Below are 20,373 nucleotides of genomic sequence, written 5' to 3' on the forward strand. Positions count from 1 at the left end.
GTCGGAATAAAAGAACGAAGAAGGAAATGATAACTTCCACCACAATTGAATTTGGGAAGCATCCTTCCAAGAAGGTTAGAACGGAGTTGTTGGAAAACCAACAACGAAAAGAGTAAGCTTGAAGTGGGCTTATGGAAAACTTCTCAAAATTATGAGGTGCAATTTTGCCACTAACGAAAACAATTGCTTGCTAGAGATCAACGAAGAGATGAAATCTTCTATCACCGAGAGTATAGGAGAAAAACTTGATCATTGATAAGCACCATAATAGCAACATTCCTTAGGGAAGGCTTTAGGTGAAACATGACACAAGATAGATCCAACGAAGAGATTGGTGGATTTAAAATATCTCATTCTTGACAACATGTGAATCATGAAGCGCGAACTCAAATTGTCAAGAATGACATAACACCACCTCAAAAGATAAGAGAAAGAATTGCACTTCGGAATGCAAGATGAAGAATGCTTCAACTTCTCAAAACAAACATGTGTTGAGCACCATGTTTATTTTAGAGTATAGCTTGACGGATCATAACTTCAAGAGAAATCTTGAAGAACAATTGAAAAATGAAAGGAATCCTTGACGAACCACCATGTAGAGCCTCCATGAAGAACTCCGGTAATAAAAAAATGATCAAACGAAATGGAAAGTTGAAAAGAACTCCGGGAGAAGCCTTGCAATGATTTAGATGGAGCTTTGAAATGATATAATTGAAATAACTTGAAGCTCCGGAAAGAAAAGATGAACAACTTGGAGCCAAAAATTTGATATCATGAACGAACTCCGGAAGAAGGAATTAATCACTTGGAGGAAACAATAATAAGAATTACATTACGCGTATCCTTCACCAATTAATTGATGACAAGCGATGGATTTGTCAAACTACTTATCCCCGTAGAAAGGATTAAGATAGACATAGCGCAAACTTGGGAAGGTCTTCATCGAACCACCGGTAGGATTGAAACAACGAATAAATTGATATGATAACGAAGGAAGAGAAATCTTGAACGAACCACCGCGAGAATTGAAAACAATTGAAGAAAAGAGGACGAAACACCGTAAGAATTAAAGAACGCGCGAAAATACTCAAGGGAATTTGATACACGAGAACGAAGAGATCACGAGCTGATTAGATGATACTTGAATGATGCACCGGTAAGATTTGAAGAACAAGAGCTGAATGTTGAAAACGAATAAATCTTCTGAAATGATGGCTGTCGGAGAATCAAACTGAAAAGACTCACGAAATGCTCCGGATGGGCATGAAAAGAATTCTCACAATCGAAAACAACTATGAGAGGATGGCAGCAAGCTAGAACCATGAATCTTGAAGAGAATGGAGCAAGATTTAAGAGAAACTCTTCTTCAGTCTTCAAATATTGAGAATGATGATGAGAAACACCACCATGAATTATTGAGGTACTCCGGGATGAAAAATTAGAAAGGTTGAACCAACGATGAAAAGAATTTGAAAGATCTTGGAGAAAGAAATATGACCGATGTTAAATCATTCTTACGTCAAACTTTGCAATGAATTTGAGAATAACTCCGGAAAGAATTAGAAGAGTCAGGTAAGATCCTGGAAAAAAGACATGTGGGTTAGGGCCCACTCAAAAGAAACACCGTTGGAAAGATTGCTTGAAAGATAGAATACACCGGTTGAATTAAATGGCTTGAATGAGGTAACAACCTCGAAAGAACTTGAACGGATTGGGAATGGAAATGTGAATCTTCTGAGGTATCTTGTACACTCCGGAACCAATGAATGGCGAGAAGTGGATGATTAAAAGGTACACCAGCACGAGAAAGCATTTGAAAGGAGGAAAGGGCTATAATCAACACTATAAGCTTGAATTGGATCCACCGGAGAAGAAACAACAACGAAGGATGATGAACTTGAAACTGTTGAGCATCTTCATGGGAACTCACCGGATAAGAACATTGACGGAAAAGAATGGAGAAACTTCACCTCCATAAGATGGATACATGATTAAGAAATCTGTGTCATTGAAGAAAAAGGGTGGGAGGGTGGGAAAACAGAGGCAACTTGGGCAGATGGAATAAACACAGTTGAGAAAAAGCTTAGAATTGATCTTGCGAATGTTGGAATGAGTGGATGCACTTGAAGAGAAACACGCCGGTTGGAAAAGAATTAACATGACGATCTCGATGATCAAGAAGGATTATCATCCACATAGAAATATGAGAACACCACTTAGAATAAGGTATGGAATCAACACTTGTCATTGAAGCAACTCGAATACCACAAATAAAACAAAACAAGGGATTGGCTTGCAGAATAAGCCGGAACAAACATATCATAGAGATTTCGTCCGAAGTTTTCGTGGTGGGGCCCACACGGGATCGATCGTACAGCACCATCATGTACAAGGCAGTGCACATGACATACGAAGCGTCCCCGAGTCGGCATAGCCAAGGACTCTTTAAGACACTACGAGACCACTGTAAAATCAACCGTGTACAGGCGGACCACTAGACGTCGAACCCCAATCTCATATCATGCGGTTGTCGGAAAGATATCCTAAGAGCTACTTGAATTCCCACTTATAAACTCCCGAAACTTTCTGGTTATGCAATCTGGTGTTGGGGATACAGGGGACACAAAATATATCACCCAAACTAACAATACCTAGATCCAGCTGTATCCATCCGTCAACACATAACCAAGAAAACTTCGGAAATCGTTTACCTCAACCTTCGAAAAGCATCCGTTATACGAGTTATGGCAATACTCCCAAACTCCCGCCCCAGTACTGGGTGGCGTCGAGGTGATCTCACCAACAACTGCATAAAAGAGATTTCGATGTCGGCGAAACTCAGGTATTCCAGAACTGCAACGATAAAATTGTGACGACAACACCTCGGAGCTCAACTCCCCGGGACACTGCCACAACCCCTAAATGTCAGGAGGCACCAAGAACAATGTTCTCGTCACAAAACCATCGGAACGATTCCAAGATATCCGCGTGATCCTAAAAAAAATTTAGTGAAATTTGAGGAGAGAAAAGTCAAAACTTCTACGTCAGGAGGCCTCACCAGAGCGACGAAGGGCCTGAGGAGTAAAAAGAATCCTACTCTCCGATATATATAATCCTGAGACTCAAAACATTTTTGTTCTAGACTCAACAACGCCAGCGATTCGATCAAGCAGGGGGCTCCTAAGTCGGGGATGGCTCTGATTACCAACTTGTCACACCCACGATGCGTCTATATCTCCCACGTGTCGAGGCACGACTTAGAGGCATAACCGCATTGTGGTTTTGTCGCAAGAAGGGTCATCTTCACACAATCCCATGTAATGAACAAGAATGGGATAAAGAGTTGGCTTACAATCGCCACTTCACACAATACATAAATAAAATCATACATCATTCAAGAGTACACACATAGGTCCGACTACGGAACCAAAATAAAAGAAGACAACCCAATTGCCAGATCCCTGATCGTCCCAACTGGGCACCAGTACTGATCAAAATGAAAAGAAACAACACAACGAACAAGATCTTCGTCGAGCTCCCACTTGAGCTCAGTTGCGTCATCTGCACTGGTCTCATCGGCACCTGCAACTGTTTTGAAGTATCTGTGAGTAACGAGGACTCAGCAATCTCACACCCGCGAGATCAAGACTATTTAAGCTTAAAGGAAAAGGATGGGGTAATGAGGTGGAGCTGCAGCAAGCACTAGCATATATGGTGGCTAACATACGCAAATGAGAGCGAGAAGAGAAGCAACGGAACGGTCGTGAAGCTAGCAATGATCAAGAAGTGATCCTGAACTCCTACTTACGTCAAACATAACCCAGAAACCGTGTTCACTTCCCGGACTCTGCCGAGAAGAGACCATCACGGCTACACACGCGGTTGATGCGTTTTAATTAAGGTCAAATGTCAAATTCTCTACAACCGGATATTAACAAATTCCCATCTGCCACATAACCGCGGGCACGGCTTTCGAAAGATAATACCCTGCAGGGGTGTCCCAACTTAGCCCATCATAAGCTCTCACGGTCAACGAAGGATAAACCTTATCCCGGAAAGACCCGATCATTCTCGGAATCCCGGTTTACAAGACATTTCGACAATGGTAAAACAAGACCAGCAAAGCCGCCCGAATGTGCCGACAAATTCCGATAGGAGCTGCACATATCTCGTTCTCAGGGCACACCGGATAAGCGAAGCGTACAGGTACCAACATAACCCAAGTTGCCAAGGGACGGTCCCGCACGGTGCTCTAGTTTGGACCAGCACTCAGAGGAACACTGGCCCGGGGGTTAAAATAAGATGATCCTTGAGTCTGCAGAACCCAAGGGAAAAAGGCTTAGGTAGGCAAATGGTAAAACCAAGGTTAGGCCTTGCTGGAGGAGTTTTATTCAAAGCGAACTGTCAAGGGGGTCCCATAAATCACCCAACCGCGTAAGGAACGCAAAATCAAGGAACATAACACCGGTATGAGGGAAACTAGGGCGGCAAGAGTGGAACAAAACACCAGGCATAAGGCCGAGCCTTCCACCCTTTACCAAGTATATAGATGCATTAATTAAATAAGAGATATTGTGATATCCCAACATAAACATAATCCAACATGGAGCAATCTTCATCTTCACCTGCAGCTAGCAACGCTATAAGAGGGGCTGAGCAAAGCGGTAACATAGCCAAACAACGGTTTGCTAGGAAGGGTGACAACGGTTAGAGGTTCATGGCAATTTGGGAGGCTTGATAAGCAAGTGGTAGGTAGCGCAACATAGCAATAGAGCGAACAACTAGCAAGCAAAGATAGAAGTGATTTCGAGGGGTGGTCATCTGGCCTGAGATCCCGCAAGGAAGAAGAACTAGTCCATGAAGAAGACAAGCGGACGTAGTCGAACGAATCCTCACAACTCCGGAACGAAACCGAAGCTAACGAGAGAAGCAAACCGGAAAGAAAGAAACACCATAGTGAACAACCACCACATACACATGGCATGATGCACAATCAAGTATGATGCATGTCCGGTTTAAATGAGGTATGGCATGGGAAAATGCAACAAACAACACTACAAATTAAGTGGAGCTCAATATGCAACGAGTTGCATATTGACGAAACACCACATTTAATTATTTAGTTCTCTCTCATTTATGTACCCAACAATATTAAATGTTATTAACCATGGCAAGAGGTGAAGCATATGGAAACTACCTATTTAGGCAATTTAAATGAGGCCGGAACAACAAACAATAATACCGGAAAATCCCCATATGTCGATTAGCAATTTTAATGCAAACATTAATTTTAGACATTTTTAATGTTGTTATCATGATGCGGATGACAATGCAAGTTTTATGCAATTTTTATAAAACGTGGACATGAGAATGTTATGAAGCATTTGTTACCGTGGTGGAACGAAAAAGGGTGGCACGGCAACGAATCCGAAAATGATGCCACGGCAACATATCGGTTCCGGTAGTTCACGGAGATACCGGTGCAAAAGGAAGTGTGGCTTGAGCGTGTCATGCAAGATGGTGGGGTGATCCCGGTTACCGGGTGTCCCACAAGACGGTGGCAAGGAAACAAGGAACGCGCAAGCGACAACTGGGACATGGTTCGAACACGAGCAACTCATACATCACAATCATTCGTTCACGGGCGTCGTCTCGGCGGTTATACCTTCGAAGCGTGCATTTTCGGAGTGGCTCTGGTTCGACGGTAGTGGGAGTAGTTGTTCACGGGTCGCCGAGGGAAGTAGTGGTACACAGGAAGGTAGTCGAACTTGACGGTTCCGTTACACGGGTCTTCGGCGACGGTAGTGGGAGTAGTGGCACACGTTCGTTTTCGGAGAGGTACTTGACGGTTCCGAGTAACTTAGGGTCGACGGTAGTCGTTCACGTTCATAGTCGCACAAGTTTCCGTAGATGTTCGGGGTCACGGCGAGGAACTCGGCGTTTCGGTGCGGTGTAGAGGAAGTAGACGTTCTCGAAACGATCGTAGTGGAAGTAGTGGTACACGGCGTGGCTCCACCAGCGGCCCTATATGGCCAATATTCACCAGCAAACACTCAAGACCCTCGCGAGGGTCCAAACCTCGCGAGGGGGATGACACAAGACCTCCTCGGGGGCAGCCTCACCAGGCGGGCTCGTGAGGGGTGGAGAGATCAAGGCAAGGGACACCTCGTGAGGTCCCTGTGACGCAAGCCATGACGACTGGAGCCAGGTGGGCGCTAGCGCGTGCAGTGTCCTCGTTTCCTCTTTGGTGCTAAAGAGGCAAGCGCAGGCGAGGAGTCCCGAGGCATCAGGCAAAGGTTTCCATATCGGTGCAATGAGACCAAGACCAGCAGGACGACAGGACGGAGGTCACCGTGGAGCCCAAGACGGCGTCCACCAGAGCCTTCAGCAAGTGAAGACCACATTTAGTCAGGATAACTTGTACTAGTTGTCTCCCTTCGAATTTGGCCGTTGTTGGATCCCTTCCCGCTCAATATTTGGGGAGAGGACCAGGGCCTCTATAAATAGGACTAGCCACCACCATAGAGGGGGATGGATCATTCAGATCATCCTCAACCACACAAGTTCACCAAGCACAAGAACACCTTTCCTCAGGAGGCTGTTCTTCCCTTGTAACTGTTCATCCTCAGCCCAAGAGGCAATCCACCACACCACACTGGAGTAGGGTATTACACCACATCGGCGACCCGAACCATTATAAACTCTTGTGTCTCTCGTTCTTTGGGTTCGTCGAGCTAGGCCTTGCGATTATAACGAGAGCGATCTAAGGAGAGAGAGATCTTCGTGCGCACCCCAGTGTTCGAACCTCAAGGGTTTTGCCGAAACCTGAAATCCGACAAATGGTGCTACCGCCGCCTGACAGTGACGGTCTGGCTGATACTCAGCCGGAGTCAGAGTCGTTTCCCTCCTGGTCAGTGTCGTCATCATCGCCGTCACTGTCCTCCTTGTCGCTATCGCTCAAGGATGAGCTGTCGTCGTCGGTCGAACTCTCCGTGCAGCACCCTAAGCAAGCACCCGAGCTCCCAAAAACTTTGACGGGAAGGAAATCGGCCTCCATTAACTTAAATTGGAGGACGTCCCCTTCCGAAAAGCTATGGGCGCGGGCGAAAGTCGTCCAGCCGCGCCGAAGATATATGACGTGAGGGGCTGGGAAATCCACGTCCACTCGTATGCTGCCATTCTCGCAGCCCCTCATGTACAATCTCAGTGAGCGCGGCTGTTCGAGCTCCATCACTCTGGCGAATGGGTGGGGGAGGCGGAAACGGCCGCGAATAGGCTTGTACAGCCTAATAGCAAACTCCAGTGGCTGATCTCCGACATGATCTTTCGGTGGAGCAGGAGCTCGGCGGGGGTGCAATCAGAGCACCGCCCCGTCCTCCTCCTCCTCGAGCGCCATGATGACCTCGACCTCGGCCCCTCCCTCCTCCTCTCACGGCGGGTGCTCCCTCCATGTTGTCTGGAGGAGGAGGGATACGCTGTCGAGCAGAAGCTCTCGTCGCTGCCACTAGAGCGCCACCTCATCCACGCCCTCTCGCCATAGCGGCTTGGAAAGTTGGAAAGGGGGGAAAGAAAGTGTGTGAGCGAACACACCATTCCTGCCCCCTTTTATAGCGGGATGATGCAAGGGACTGGCCTCTCTCCTAAGAAGCAACCGCCCTGCTCCCCCAATAGGGCCTCCCTGCACCTTCAATAGCTCGGGGAATCAGAGCCGATCCTCCATGCCAACCAATGACGCCTGGTTTTCTGCCATGGAGCCCGTCCCCGCGCACTCCGCATCCACCGCCTACCATACCCAATGCATGAAGCACACGTGGAGGATGCGCCTAGGGTAGGGGGGCGAGTGGGATGGCAATTTCTGCCCCGTGATCATGGGTCATGGGCAATCCAATGGCCAAGATCTGGTTTTTTCCTTAACACTCGGCACGACGCGCGGGAAAACCGGAAACTGGCCTGAACTCGAGTAATGAAGAAGCAAAGAAGATCTCAAGGGGCCAGCCACTTCTATGCCCCTGCCTGCGCGCTAGTTAGGCCTACCGCGACGACACTCGGCAGCATGTTCGGGCCAGGCCCGGGGGCTCCTGTCGGTGCAACAAACCCTGGGTTTGTTGCCCAGACTGTGCACATGCACAAGAACAAGATCATAGCACCAAGATCAGATTGGAACACAAGGGATCAGTTCTTCGAAGGACCAACATGTAGGTCAAGAGGACCAAGACTAGCCTGGGAAGCAAGATATCGCTAAGGGAAAAACCTCCCTTGCCGGGCAGGCGAGCCTGGCAAAGATGGGGTTACCCCCGGAAGCAAGCGTTTGGATCGTCCCGGCAGGCCTGCCGGGGCTTACGGAGGCAAACCACACCCCCGCACCACCTCATCACGACACATGTTGTCCATCAGTGCAGTGTCAAGCTCCAAAGTGACTAAATGGTTGCTATTTCCCATATGGCAGCCACTTCCTACAAAAGATACCTCCAAGAGACACCCGTCCTGAGATGTGTCAAGCAAGCAGGCGTGATGCTGGCAAAACAGCCCAGCAGGGCCTGTCGGGCAAGCTATGATGTGATGTTGAGCGGCACATTTAATGTGCTCTGTCAGCTTGCAGAGTTAGGTATGATAGCCTGTCTGCTATCTAATCAGTGCGTAATGGCTGATTTGCCACTGTGGTGAACCCTTGATCTATGAAAGGAGGCCCATGGAAAATGGAGAAAGGGTTTTCTGATTCAGACCCTCACACACTCGTACGCGCATAGCCATTCACGCCCCAAGGCAACCCTGCCGGGAAAACGTGTTGCGCTCACCACCTTCTTTTCCACCATCAATCCACCAAAGCAGGAGTAGGGTTTTACGCCTCACGGTGGATCGAACCTGGGTAAAACCTGCCCGTGTGATCTCTGTCATGTTGTTCCACGCTTCTCCACTGTTTTTGCAACGTGTTATCCCCCTGCCGAACCAGAAAGGGGCTCTTGGTACCATAGGTGGCCGTGGTTTCCCACGACACAGGGTGACTACCGAGGATCTTGGAGTATGCATCCAAGCTTTTGCGATAGCCATGGCAGAGCTCGTGGGTGTTGATGAATTTGAGAGGGGTGGAGTTCCATAGGGGGCGCCACCCCCGGGAAAGGACGGTTGTCCGTGCCCCATATTTGATTGGGAGGAGGGAGATGATGACTATCAACATATCATTGGGGAGGCTGTCGAATAAGTCTAGGCCTGCTGGAGTCGCTTGCGGTTCTTTCCTGACCCGCCTCCGCTTGTTGGCAGCCCCATTCTCCACCTCCAGAGTCTCCTTGTCAGCGGCGCTTTCTGATAGAAGCGGGAGTACATGGAATATTTAGTTAAAATAGGGAAATAGAAAAGTGTATTGGTAACTAGAAGTTAGTAGGTAGGAATAGAGTAAGAAAATGGAATAACAATTGGTTGCTTAAATACTACACAATTCATTTGATATTGCTGGGTAAGTCAACATGCAGATACTTGAAAAGAACACTTACTTCAAACAAAGTCTGGACGGATGATATCGTCGGGGAAGCTAGCATATATCTCATGACCACACTCTTTTATGTGTAGTGCAATTTTAGTGCCAGCTTTCAGCACATAAAACTTAGAATTTTCTTTCCAAAGGCCAGTGCCAAAATAGGAGTCACCACGTTCATCAAGTCTTACAGTAGCAACAATTGTAAATCCATGGTTTGTGTTCAGTATGACATCCCTGCAGTCTTGATTTATGTAAAGGGAAAGATTGTGTACTACAGATTATGTTGCATAGCAAGGGACGCGTTGCAGAAAATGGTAGGATTGCTAAAGAAAATATGGTAACATGCAAATATGGGCCCAAATTGAAAGAACTGTATAGCAGTTGAAATCGAAGGACAAAAATCTATAATTAAAGAGATAGGGTAAACATGATGTCATGGAAATATGAGAGCAATCGAAAGAACAATACATCATTAATTTTCCTAATATAGAAAGAAGAGGAAAAAAATCCCCATTGACGTATATGGTGCATGTGGCACCTTTTATCCAAATGTAGCAATATTTAGTATATGTTCAGGAAAGTTGGCCATGCCAACTGATTCAGGGCGATATTGAACATACAGCGCATCCTCAAGTCATCTGGTACGGTGAGATGGAACTCCATGTTTGTCTGCGGAGGCCGCAAAGTCCTGATGTGTCCGCGCACTGTACACTCTATGAATGAAAGAAACCCCTTAAATCAGCTCGAATAAAAATGAATTCACGGTGATTTCAGCCGGGTGATTAAAGGACGCAGATGAACTGGGATAAGAGATGAGATACTATCTCATTAAATTAGTTACCTTGTTGTCCATGAGAAAAACCCTCAATACTGCGGATTCCCCAACCGAGCGAAGCTGGGTCGACCATGAGCAACGTCAAGAAAGTCAACCTGGCGGCGGCAACAGGCGTCTAGCTAAGTGGTTGCTGCCACAATAGGCGGTGCCATGCATAGACGCGGAGGAGCTTGTGCAGGTGTGAATGGCGACCAGAGGGGGTGGCGGGCGCGGTGAGGGTTTTTGTGACATGGGGATGGTGAGAGTTTTCAATTTTATTTTTTGAACTGGGTGGTGAGGGTTTTCTGTCCCACAAAAAGTTTCGGAGGCAACTGTTTGCTAGAGCCAACCGTGTGTGATTGACGTAACAGGGAAAATGAAAGTCATTGCAGACGGTTCCAATTTTGGGAACCGTGTGTGATTGATGTACTACTTCTGTCCTAGTTTATTCGTCCCCTTTGTAATTTGTACCAAATTTTGACCAAAATATTTAACTAACAAATGTTTATGCATGTCACCGAAAATTATATCATTGAACACTATGTTCAAATATGCATCCAATGATATAATTTTTGCTGACCTGCACTAACATTTTGTTAGTTAAATCTTTCATCAAAATTTAACACAAATTACAAAGGGGGCCAATAAACCAGGACGGAGGTAGATTCCATCAACCGAACTAATTGCATCCATATCCCACATTTAGATTTAAGTAAACATAGATTAAACATACTCAGACAGATAATAAGCATACACAAGCATAGTTCAACCATAAGTACATAGTTCAACCGTCATTAAGCATACTCAAGCGTACATAGTTTGATCCCACATCTCATTGACGGTGTCCTGGACTATGGGGTACTCACCACGTCGTCTCCCGATCAGTTTGATTGGGCCGAAGACCCCCGTGGCCGTTTACTCATGGGCCAGTTCGAACAGCCGATGACATATACGAGGAAGATTCCACAAGACTTGGTGATCAAGACAAGGACTCCTCTCCACCAACGTATTCGACTAGGACTCTTGTTATCCAAGGCCTCTGGTATGTTATATAAGCCGAGGCCAGGCTAGTTGATAGATTATGATATTACTCATCATACCTCTATGGTTTAGACCACAACATATGATCTCGAGGTAGATCAACTCTTGTAATCCTCATATTCATCAAGATCAATCAAGCAGGAAATAGGGTATTACCTCCATTAAGAGGGCCCGAACCTGGGTAAACACCATGTCCCTTGTCTCCTGTTACCCATCGATCCTAGATTCACAGCTTGGGACCTCCTACCCGAGATCCGCCGGTTTTGACACCGACATTGGTGCTTTCATTGAGAGTTCCGTTGTGTGGTCGACAAAGGATCGATGGCTCATCTGCAGATTAACTGCGACATCGGCATCTTCACCACCGGCTCGACTGGTCAGCTCGGCTTGACCGAGGACTGTGCCCTTCCTCCGGTAGTCATGTTCGGACAAGGGCCTTCATCAACATCAAATCCGATCTCTATCATGATCATGGAGGAATTATCCTCGGAGCTCAGGGGCTCAACGTCAACATTGCCCCCAGGCGACCGTGCTGTTTTTCCGGACAGCGAACTTGTATCCACTGCCACCACCTCCTTGAGAATCGCTTTGACGATTCCTTCAGTGAAATTGTGCGGAATTAAGTCTACAACAGCCATGCAAAATTTCGTCGAGTTCCGATGGAGGAATCTCCGGCAATCTATGATATACCGGAGCCCTGTCAAATCTAGACGGGAATCCGGACGAGTTTAGGGCGTGGTCTCCAGAGCCTAGCTCGGAGGTCCTTTGCAAGATTCAACCGTTCATCTGCTGTGGAACTCCCATGTCTACCACTCCTCCGAATTTCAGCTCAATCCGACGGTTCAAACTCCGGGAACCTTCCGATGAGTGGACCACTTTTTCAGATCTGTTTTCTGCGCGAGAACGAATCCGACCTGAGTTCATCTTTTTTATGAACGTGATTTCGGACATCCTTTTTGAAGGAAGTTTTGTATGGGGTATTGTGTTTTGTTCCCAAACACATCCCACTAATTTTAAGGTCTTTTCCAATATGATCTTCACCATCGCGCCGGTGCAAACCAGCCTGTCAACGTTGCTCCACGGCTGCCGACCTGTGCTAGACACGTCGTCGCTTTGTTGAGCCGATCTCAACTTCTTCGGATCATCATCTGGGCAAGCCGAACAAGAGTTCGTCATCGCGAAGGATAAATCATCACTAACATCTCCGCCCCATGGATTACACGGAGCGGTCACACCGGCATCGCCGCACGGTCACTTCATCAAGCCGGCATTGACCGTGTCACAAGTTATGACCTGCGCCGGCATGGCCGCACTGTTGCTTTTTAAGCCGATGTCCATCATGCCGAACCGCTTCAACATCTCAGGTGACATGGCAGCTGCAATGTCTCCTTACCGACCTGCTCCGTCACCTCGGCTAGACCGGGGGCTTCGCCATCCCTTCTTCAACCTACTCCGGAGACTTCGGCGTCGTCAGCCGACCACCTTCGTCACGTTAGCTTGGCCGGGGGCTTCGCCTCGGCGAGCCAACCTTTTCCAGCATCGCCATACCGTCGCTTCACCGACCATCAGGCAATGGGTGCGCAGATCGATTCCCAATTTTGGGAGCCGCTTTTCTTCGGACTGCTACAACGAACAAACCAGGTGCTGTTAATCCTGGCAATTTTTGCTTGTTTGGGTTTATTTTTTCCAAGGAATTATTACTCTGGTTTGTTCCATCATTTATACACAGGTCTATCAAATGGTGGCCGCATTACCGACGGTCGCGTGGTGGTTCAGTCAGTTTCCATACATAGTTCGGCGAACGCCGCAACCGGAATTCGGACCGACCTGTGAATTCAGGCTTTGCCACGCCTTTAATGCATCACGCCGACGCCCTGCATGGACATTGACTACGGCACTAGGCCACTTATCTTTAAATACATTATTTTGCGTAAATTAATTTGCAAGGATTTTTATATATTTATATTATTATTGTTGGCCTGCACTATTTTACATGTGTAGGTAATGGACTTCGACTGCGTCACGTGGTCTCTTCGGCAAGCCGACGCTGTCGTCCCAATCGGCGTAAATCGGCTCGCGTGATCACCTTGTTGGTCGTGTTGCCATACCGACGTGTTCGGTTAACTCGGGGACTTCGGCATCGCCGAGAGAGCTCTACCTCATCGAGTGTTCGGCGCACAGGCCATATTTCCTTTATTACTCACTTTGCATAAATTATTTATTATACAACATTTTTTAATTTATTATCATTACTATTATCCCCGGTTTGCACTTTTTTGCGCATAGGCAAATGATCCGGGTCAGGCAATGTTGTCACCTCGGCTGGACGGGGGGCTTCGTCAACACTTCATTAACCCACGCCGGGGACTTCAGCGTAACTCTGCCGGCCTGCAATGGCCATGCTATCACCACTTCGGAGTGCCGAGCTCTTCGCTCCGCCACCTCAGGACCGGCTTGGGGAATGGAACCTTGTCCCACATCAAGCTCGGACCGCGTCATCAATGCCGAACACATTAACCAGCTCAGTCGCTTCCATGCTCAAAAACTTTCAGTTTTAAATTTTGTTCGGTTCGACAAAGCATTATACTTTTTTGGCAAAAAGTCATTTATGAAAAACTTCCTTGTCAAAACTTTATTTGTGACACATAAATTCAAACACCCCGTTTATTTACTGGCTTCCTTTATGAAGCCTTTCCTCTTGCATATGATTATACTTGTATGGCTTCGTTCCTTGTTCGTGTATTACGCCACAATATGCACCATGTTGACTTAAGTGTTCCGCAAGCTGGGTTGCCTGGCTCCTGTGCTTACCCCTACGTTCCCGATTGTTCGGCTAGGGAGTAAAGGGAGCACCTATGCGATTGTCACGATCGGGTCATCCGAGCTCGGACCTCAGACTGGGTGAAGCCGAAAGCTAGCGCTCTTATTGTTTTCAATTATGGTCGGCACACAACGGAACTCATGAATACAAAAAATATATTGCACAAGTCTCATAGTAAAATGGGCAACCGAAGAAAGGTATCGGTGGAGGTACTATTTTCTTTGAAGATGCTTCTTACACTTCGTCAGTAATATAGCATAAGTTCCCTGAGCGCGCTTTGTCTGTTATAGCCTTATGGCCTGATTGCCTGGTTATCATAAACACCGTCGATATTCTCGACAGGTGGAGTACATAACACTTTTTGGCCCTTGGCAGAAGAGGGAGAAGCTGACGGTCGGTTAAGACGCGTTTAAAGTTTGGTTGAACACAGATATGATATAAGTACTTCAGTACATACAATCATTATACATAAAATTCTTTTACCCAAGTCACTTGGGGGCTCTTAAAATTTATATGAGTTGTTTTATAGTAAATGTGTTTTCTTCTTTGTCATTGCAAAGTATTTTTCTACCGCTCCTTTTTCGACTCGAGTGTATGGTCAATAGCCGGATGGCATGTCTTCTCTCTAAAAGCCGCTCGAGTTTAGTTTGCTAAACTAGCCTCGGAGAAGCACTCCGCCTTCGGGATAAGGAGATTGAAGCCGTCGACTGACCCGCTTGATGTCTTGAGATCGGATGTGTCATATTAATGCATGACAGAAACACAAAAAATTTAAGACCAATTTTCGGATTGGCACCGAACACTTGATCTAGTTCGGACGTCAAGTTTTTAATGAAGTTTTTTTGGTTTTCCAAGCCTATGGCACTTATAAACTATTTGTGTGTTTCCAGCATAAGTCTCGCAGTGCAACGCAAGACACCTTTAGAGATTCGGCAAAAACATTCTCGGATATTGCTATATATGCATTAGTTTCGAATTGTGTCTTCGGTCAATAGTTGGGTTGCCCGGCTCCTGTGCTTGCCTCCTACATTCCGCTTTGTTCGGCTAGGTGTGCAAAGGGAGAACCACTGCGAGTGTGCTTCCAGCTCGCATGGTTAAGCACCTCAGTGGAGAAAGCCGAAAACTGACTATCACAATAAGCATAAACTAGTCAGCAATCCAATGACTGTGTTAAATGACGGGCCGTTCATAGCACTGGCCAATGTGTTTACGGCTTGACCTCGGCTGTCGCCGAACACTAACCGGGGGCTAGTAACTGGCCTCCCAACTTTAAGCTCCTATGACTAAGTGAAAGTTATAAAGCCCGCATATCCGATTGCCTTGTTTCCGCTAACACAACCGCCCCCGGGCACCGAGATGTCGGCTAAGGGTTGTTTTGTTATTGCGGAAACACCCTGCGTAGCATCTACAAAGGGGTGGAAGCCGACGATGGGCCACTTTCAAATGATAAACGGTCGCAACGGAGTCAAAATAAACATATATCATCAGTCTTTGTATTCAATATACAAACTGTTGCCTTCCGTAATCATCGTTATAAAGCCATAAATATGCATCAATTTGACTTAAGATCTTGGCCAAGCTGGGTTGCCTGGCTCCTGTGCTTACCCCTACGTTCCCGACTGTTCGGCTAGGCGGTAAAGGGAGCACCTTTGTGATTGTTACTACCGGGTCATCCGAGTTAGTACCTCAGACTGGGTGAAGCCGAAAGCTAGCAATCTTAAAGGATCACATTGGTCGGCAACGACGCAAATAAATGTTTTTGCTTCATTAATAACATAGAGTTCGGGAACTTTCCCTGAACTAAATCCTCAATATTTTCCTCCCGCATTGATAGTAGGTGAGTTTTCATGATCATGATAAGCATGATGACCCAAAGAAAGGAACTGATAGCGGGACTATTTTCTTTGGAAGATGTTTCTTACGTTAAAACGTAATATAACATATCTCTCCGTGTACCTTTGTTTATAAAATCGTATGACCAGATTGCCTTGTTTGCCGTAAAACTTTGCCCTTGTAAAGGCTTTATAAAGTAGGACCAACACTCCCCAGCTACTGGCCGAGGAGGTTGAAGCCGATGGTCGGTCCACAAAGTTTTGTACAATACGGATCTGAGCATTAATGATGTAAAGTACTTGGATACATAGAATCATTACACATAAAAATTGCGAGTAAAATCCATTTACTGCAATCCATCTTTTACACCCCTTGGGGCCTACCTTGGCGAGCTTGGATTTCGACAAGCTCTAAGCTCTTTTAAGAGATCTTTATTCTCTTTCCGAGAAGTTTGTGTTAAACACAACAAACTTTTCTGTCAAACGGATATTGATCCTTAAGTCGGCCACCCGTGCCCACATTAAGGCTCGGGGGCTACTGGGCTCTGCGCTCATTATTTACAAATATTAAAGGGGCATATCGATCCCCTGATCTGGTGTTGCCACCCGACCAGTGGCTCGGGGGCTACTGCATTGCCTATTGAATGCAGAAAATTCAAAGTGCTCAATGTTCGGCATAAACCGAACTATGGACAAGTGCGTCTTCGGACGACAATAAGTACCATAGGGGACTTATCCGACATCAAGCTGATATATCACGGCGACTTCTCACGACCCTTTCTCAGGGGCCCGTCCGCCGATCACTATTACCTCTATATATTACATAGCGTTTCTATCCCTATGTATGCTGCCGAGCTAGGAGTTGATCTCAGGCCGATTTCACGACCTGAGTCTCAGAAGCTACTAGGATCAACGGTTTCATATTTTCCTTCAGGTGCATCTCGGATTTTAGGCCGACAGACACCTTGAGGGCTACTGGCAATCCATCTTGTCAGCAAATAAATTTATACGCATCGGAAATAAAATCCACAAACAATCAGCCCATGACCGAGGTGTTGAGCCACCTCGGAAGCAGTTCGGCATATAGCTCAGATGCAAGTGGCTGGCTCCTTAGAGGGCATTTCCGGCATTAAGCTCGGCTGAAACTTTTTTGAGCCAGGGTGATCTATGACACCTCGGATATAGTCCGGTGTTGGAGGTTGGACACAGTCCGGCGTTGGAGCTCAGGTACATTCCGGCGTTGTTGCTCGGCTGCAAAAGATACCTCGAATACAGTCTGGCGTTGGAGCTCGGACACAAGAGGACACTGCCGCCCGGGAACAACTTCAAACCCGAGGTATGGCATAAAAATAACTAGGCATTGATGAAGGTCGACGGATACCCGATGTGTGAACTCTTCGGATTTACTTCGGCGATCCTCAAGATCGAAGATGAGAAGATTTGTTGAACCAGTTTTCAAGACTGACGACCGAAGATGAAGAACAGTTCGAAAGAATCGAGGACCGTCCCCAACTTGAAGACCGGTTCAGGGGCTACTGACGGTGTCCTGGACTAGGGGGTACTCACCACGTCATCTCCAGATCAGTTGGATTGGGCCAAAGACCCCCGTGGTCGTTTACTCATCGGCCAGTTCGGACAGCCGATGACATATACGAGGAAGATTCCACGAGACTTGGTGATCAAGCCAAGGACTCCTCTCCACCGACGTATTCGACTAGGACTCCTGTTATCCTAGGCCTCTGGTATGTTATATAAGCCGAGGCTAGGCTAGTTGATAGATTATGATATTACTCATCATACCTCTATGGTTTAGACCACAACATATGATCTCGAGGTAGATCAACTCTTGTAATCCTCATATTCATCAAGATCAATCAAGCAGGAAGTAGGGTATTACCTCCATTAAGAGGGCCCGAACCTGGGTAAACACCGTGCCCCTTGTCTCCTGTTACCCATCGATCCTAGATTCACAACTTGGGACCTCCTACCTGAGATCCGTCGGTTTTGACACCGACACTCATGTCATCTGCTGGCACGATCCCGAAGCTTCTCCAGGTACTCGGCGTATGCGGCGTGCACCACCCAGTGAGAATACTTCTGCTTGAAGGAGCCAATGGCTCGTCCTCTTGCATGCGCCAGAACACTTTGATACGCGTCATGAAGCTTTTGGTTGCAAAATGGGCATTGATAGCTGCCGTCCAGGTCCTAACACGCATGTTATGCATTCCCTCATAAAGCTCCCTCAGGATTTGCCTCTTATACCTCCTCTGGGCATCTTCATCCTCACTGTCCACATCGTCGGACATCACCTATACAAATAGTAGAAAATGTGGTGTCAAATTAATGTTTACAAACTAATATCTAGCGAACATCAAGCAGTTGGCAAAATTTGGCATCAAATCAATGTTTACATGCCGTGAAGTAGGCTTAGGAATTTATGGCTATTTTTTTATACATATCCAGAGATTATGGTTCGATTTTTAAACACAATCGTCTATGTACAGACCAATCTTGAAGAAAATAATGGCACACACATATATGTAGGTCATTCAAAATCAATTGTCAAGTCCTGGCTAGTAGTCGGATTACTAGCAGAAATCATTTGCACAGATGAAACAACTAATCACTTATCACTTGTACCATTCAAACAATCAATACACTACACGGATCTAACGAAACTTTCTCAGATTTCATGGATTGGGAGAACATAACCATAGGATTTCTATTCCAAAAAGCGGGAGGCAGGAGTAACCAGAGAAACCCTAGGATGTATTTGACACATAAATGGGTATAGATGACTAACCGGTTGTCCGTCGTCGTCATCTCCGGAGTGCTCGTCGGAGCCGTCGCCGGGGTCGTTGCCCAAGTCGTCACCGGAGTCGGTGTGGACCTCCACCTCCGCATGTGGAAGCACGACGCCGTCGATGACGTTAGGGTGCAGCGATACCTCACCGGCGGTGATGGAAACCTCTGTCTCCATCTCCAAGCCGTGCTCCGGTGCTTCAGCAGCCCCGGCTGGCCACTCCCTCCGATGGGGCTCTTCGGCGGCATCCTCATACACTGACGGCTTTGAGGACTGAGTGCAGCGTCGAGGATGCAAGCAGAGAGAGAGGATTGTGTGTGTGGCGAGGATGAGGGGCTGCGGCCGCTCGGGCGCGCCATTAATATGGAGTACTGGGAGAGAGGTGGGCGGCGGTCAAACCGCTGGCTCGCCTCCTAGTGAGCCTGCGCACCGGACTGCTGGCATGCCTACCGTTGTTTCACACATCTACTCGCACGCCTCCCGATGACACTGCGCAGCGAGCATGCTTCTCGTCAATTCACACACATGCACGCACGCCTCCTAATCTGCGTGCGCGGCGGACTGCTCGCATGTGTCCCGTAAACTCACGCTTGCTCGCACGGCACACAGGTCGTGTGGCGGCACGTATATTTTTTTCTATTTGGATGATTAATGATGCCGCTTTATTGCTTAACCGAAGCATGACACGTATCAATTGTTGGTCTAACACTCATGGTTCAAATAAATAATCCGTTTGCGATATTGGTTCCCAATTATTGATAATTTCCTGTTTGTCAGAAGATAAAGATTACATCAAAACTGGTCTCAAATTTGACAAAAAAAGTACAATGCCACTTTGTATTGATGTCCATATGACAACACGATAAGTTTCATGAATTTGAAATAAGTTTTGGATGTACTAGAATTTAAAAATCAAGATTCTCAATGTTTCAAATTTCTTGCCCGGGGAGTAAACATGCACCTAGTGACACACATGCGTTTTTGCAATCCATTTAGGTGCACTGTCACGTGTGCATGTAGCTCAAATTTGAGTTTTGCACATTATACCCCTAGAAAATCAATCAATGTACTAAAACGTCTTAATGATCTCAGTTTTTTTTAAATTAAAAAGTCCCTCCTGTGGTAACATATGTTTCACGTGGGATAATTTAACATGCATCATAGTTGCGGTGGATTCGCGGTGTGCGTGTGTGTGTGTGGGGGGGGGGGTGGTGGTGGCTGGCAGTACACTACGAGTCATGAGCCACCGTGTGGGTTGGCCATTTTGTGAGGTAGGTGCCACATCAGAGTCGTGAATTCGTTATTTAAAACATTACACAACTCTTCCATACATACATGTTTTGGCCACATGCGGTCGATGGTTGTCCTACACGACACTCGATAATCGCGTGTGACGCTTTCTGTGGGCCCGCGAGATCGTCGTCCATCACTTTGACTAGCAGCCGGCAGAGAGGTTAATTTGACCAGCAAGGTAGAAACCTTTTTGTTTGTGTTATGGTGGGAGTATATAGTATGCGTTGAAGAGGTGGGACGGGACTAGCATATATACTATACGTACGCGTCCGTGAACAAGTACACCTCACTCAGTGT

The sequence above is a fragment of the Triticum aestivum genome, chromosome 4D (genome assembly GCF_018294505.1).
Source record: "Triticum aestivum cultivar Chinese Spring chromosome 4D, IWGSC CS RefSeq v2.1, whole genome shotgun sequence".
NCBI classification, from domain to species: Eukaryota; Viridiplantae; Streptophyta; class Magnoliopsida; order Poales; family Poaceae; genus Triticum; species Triticum aestivum.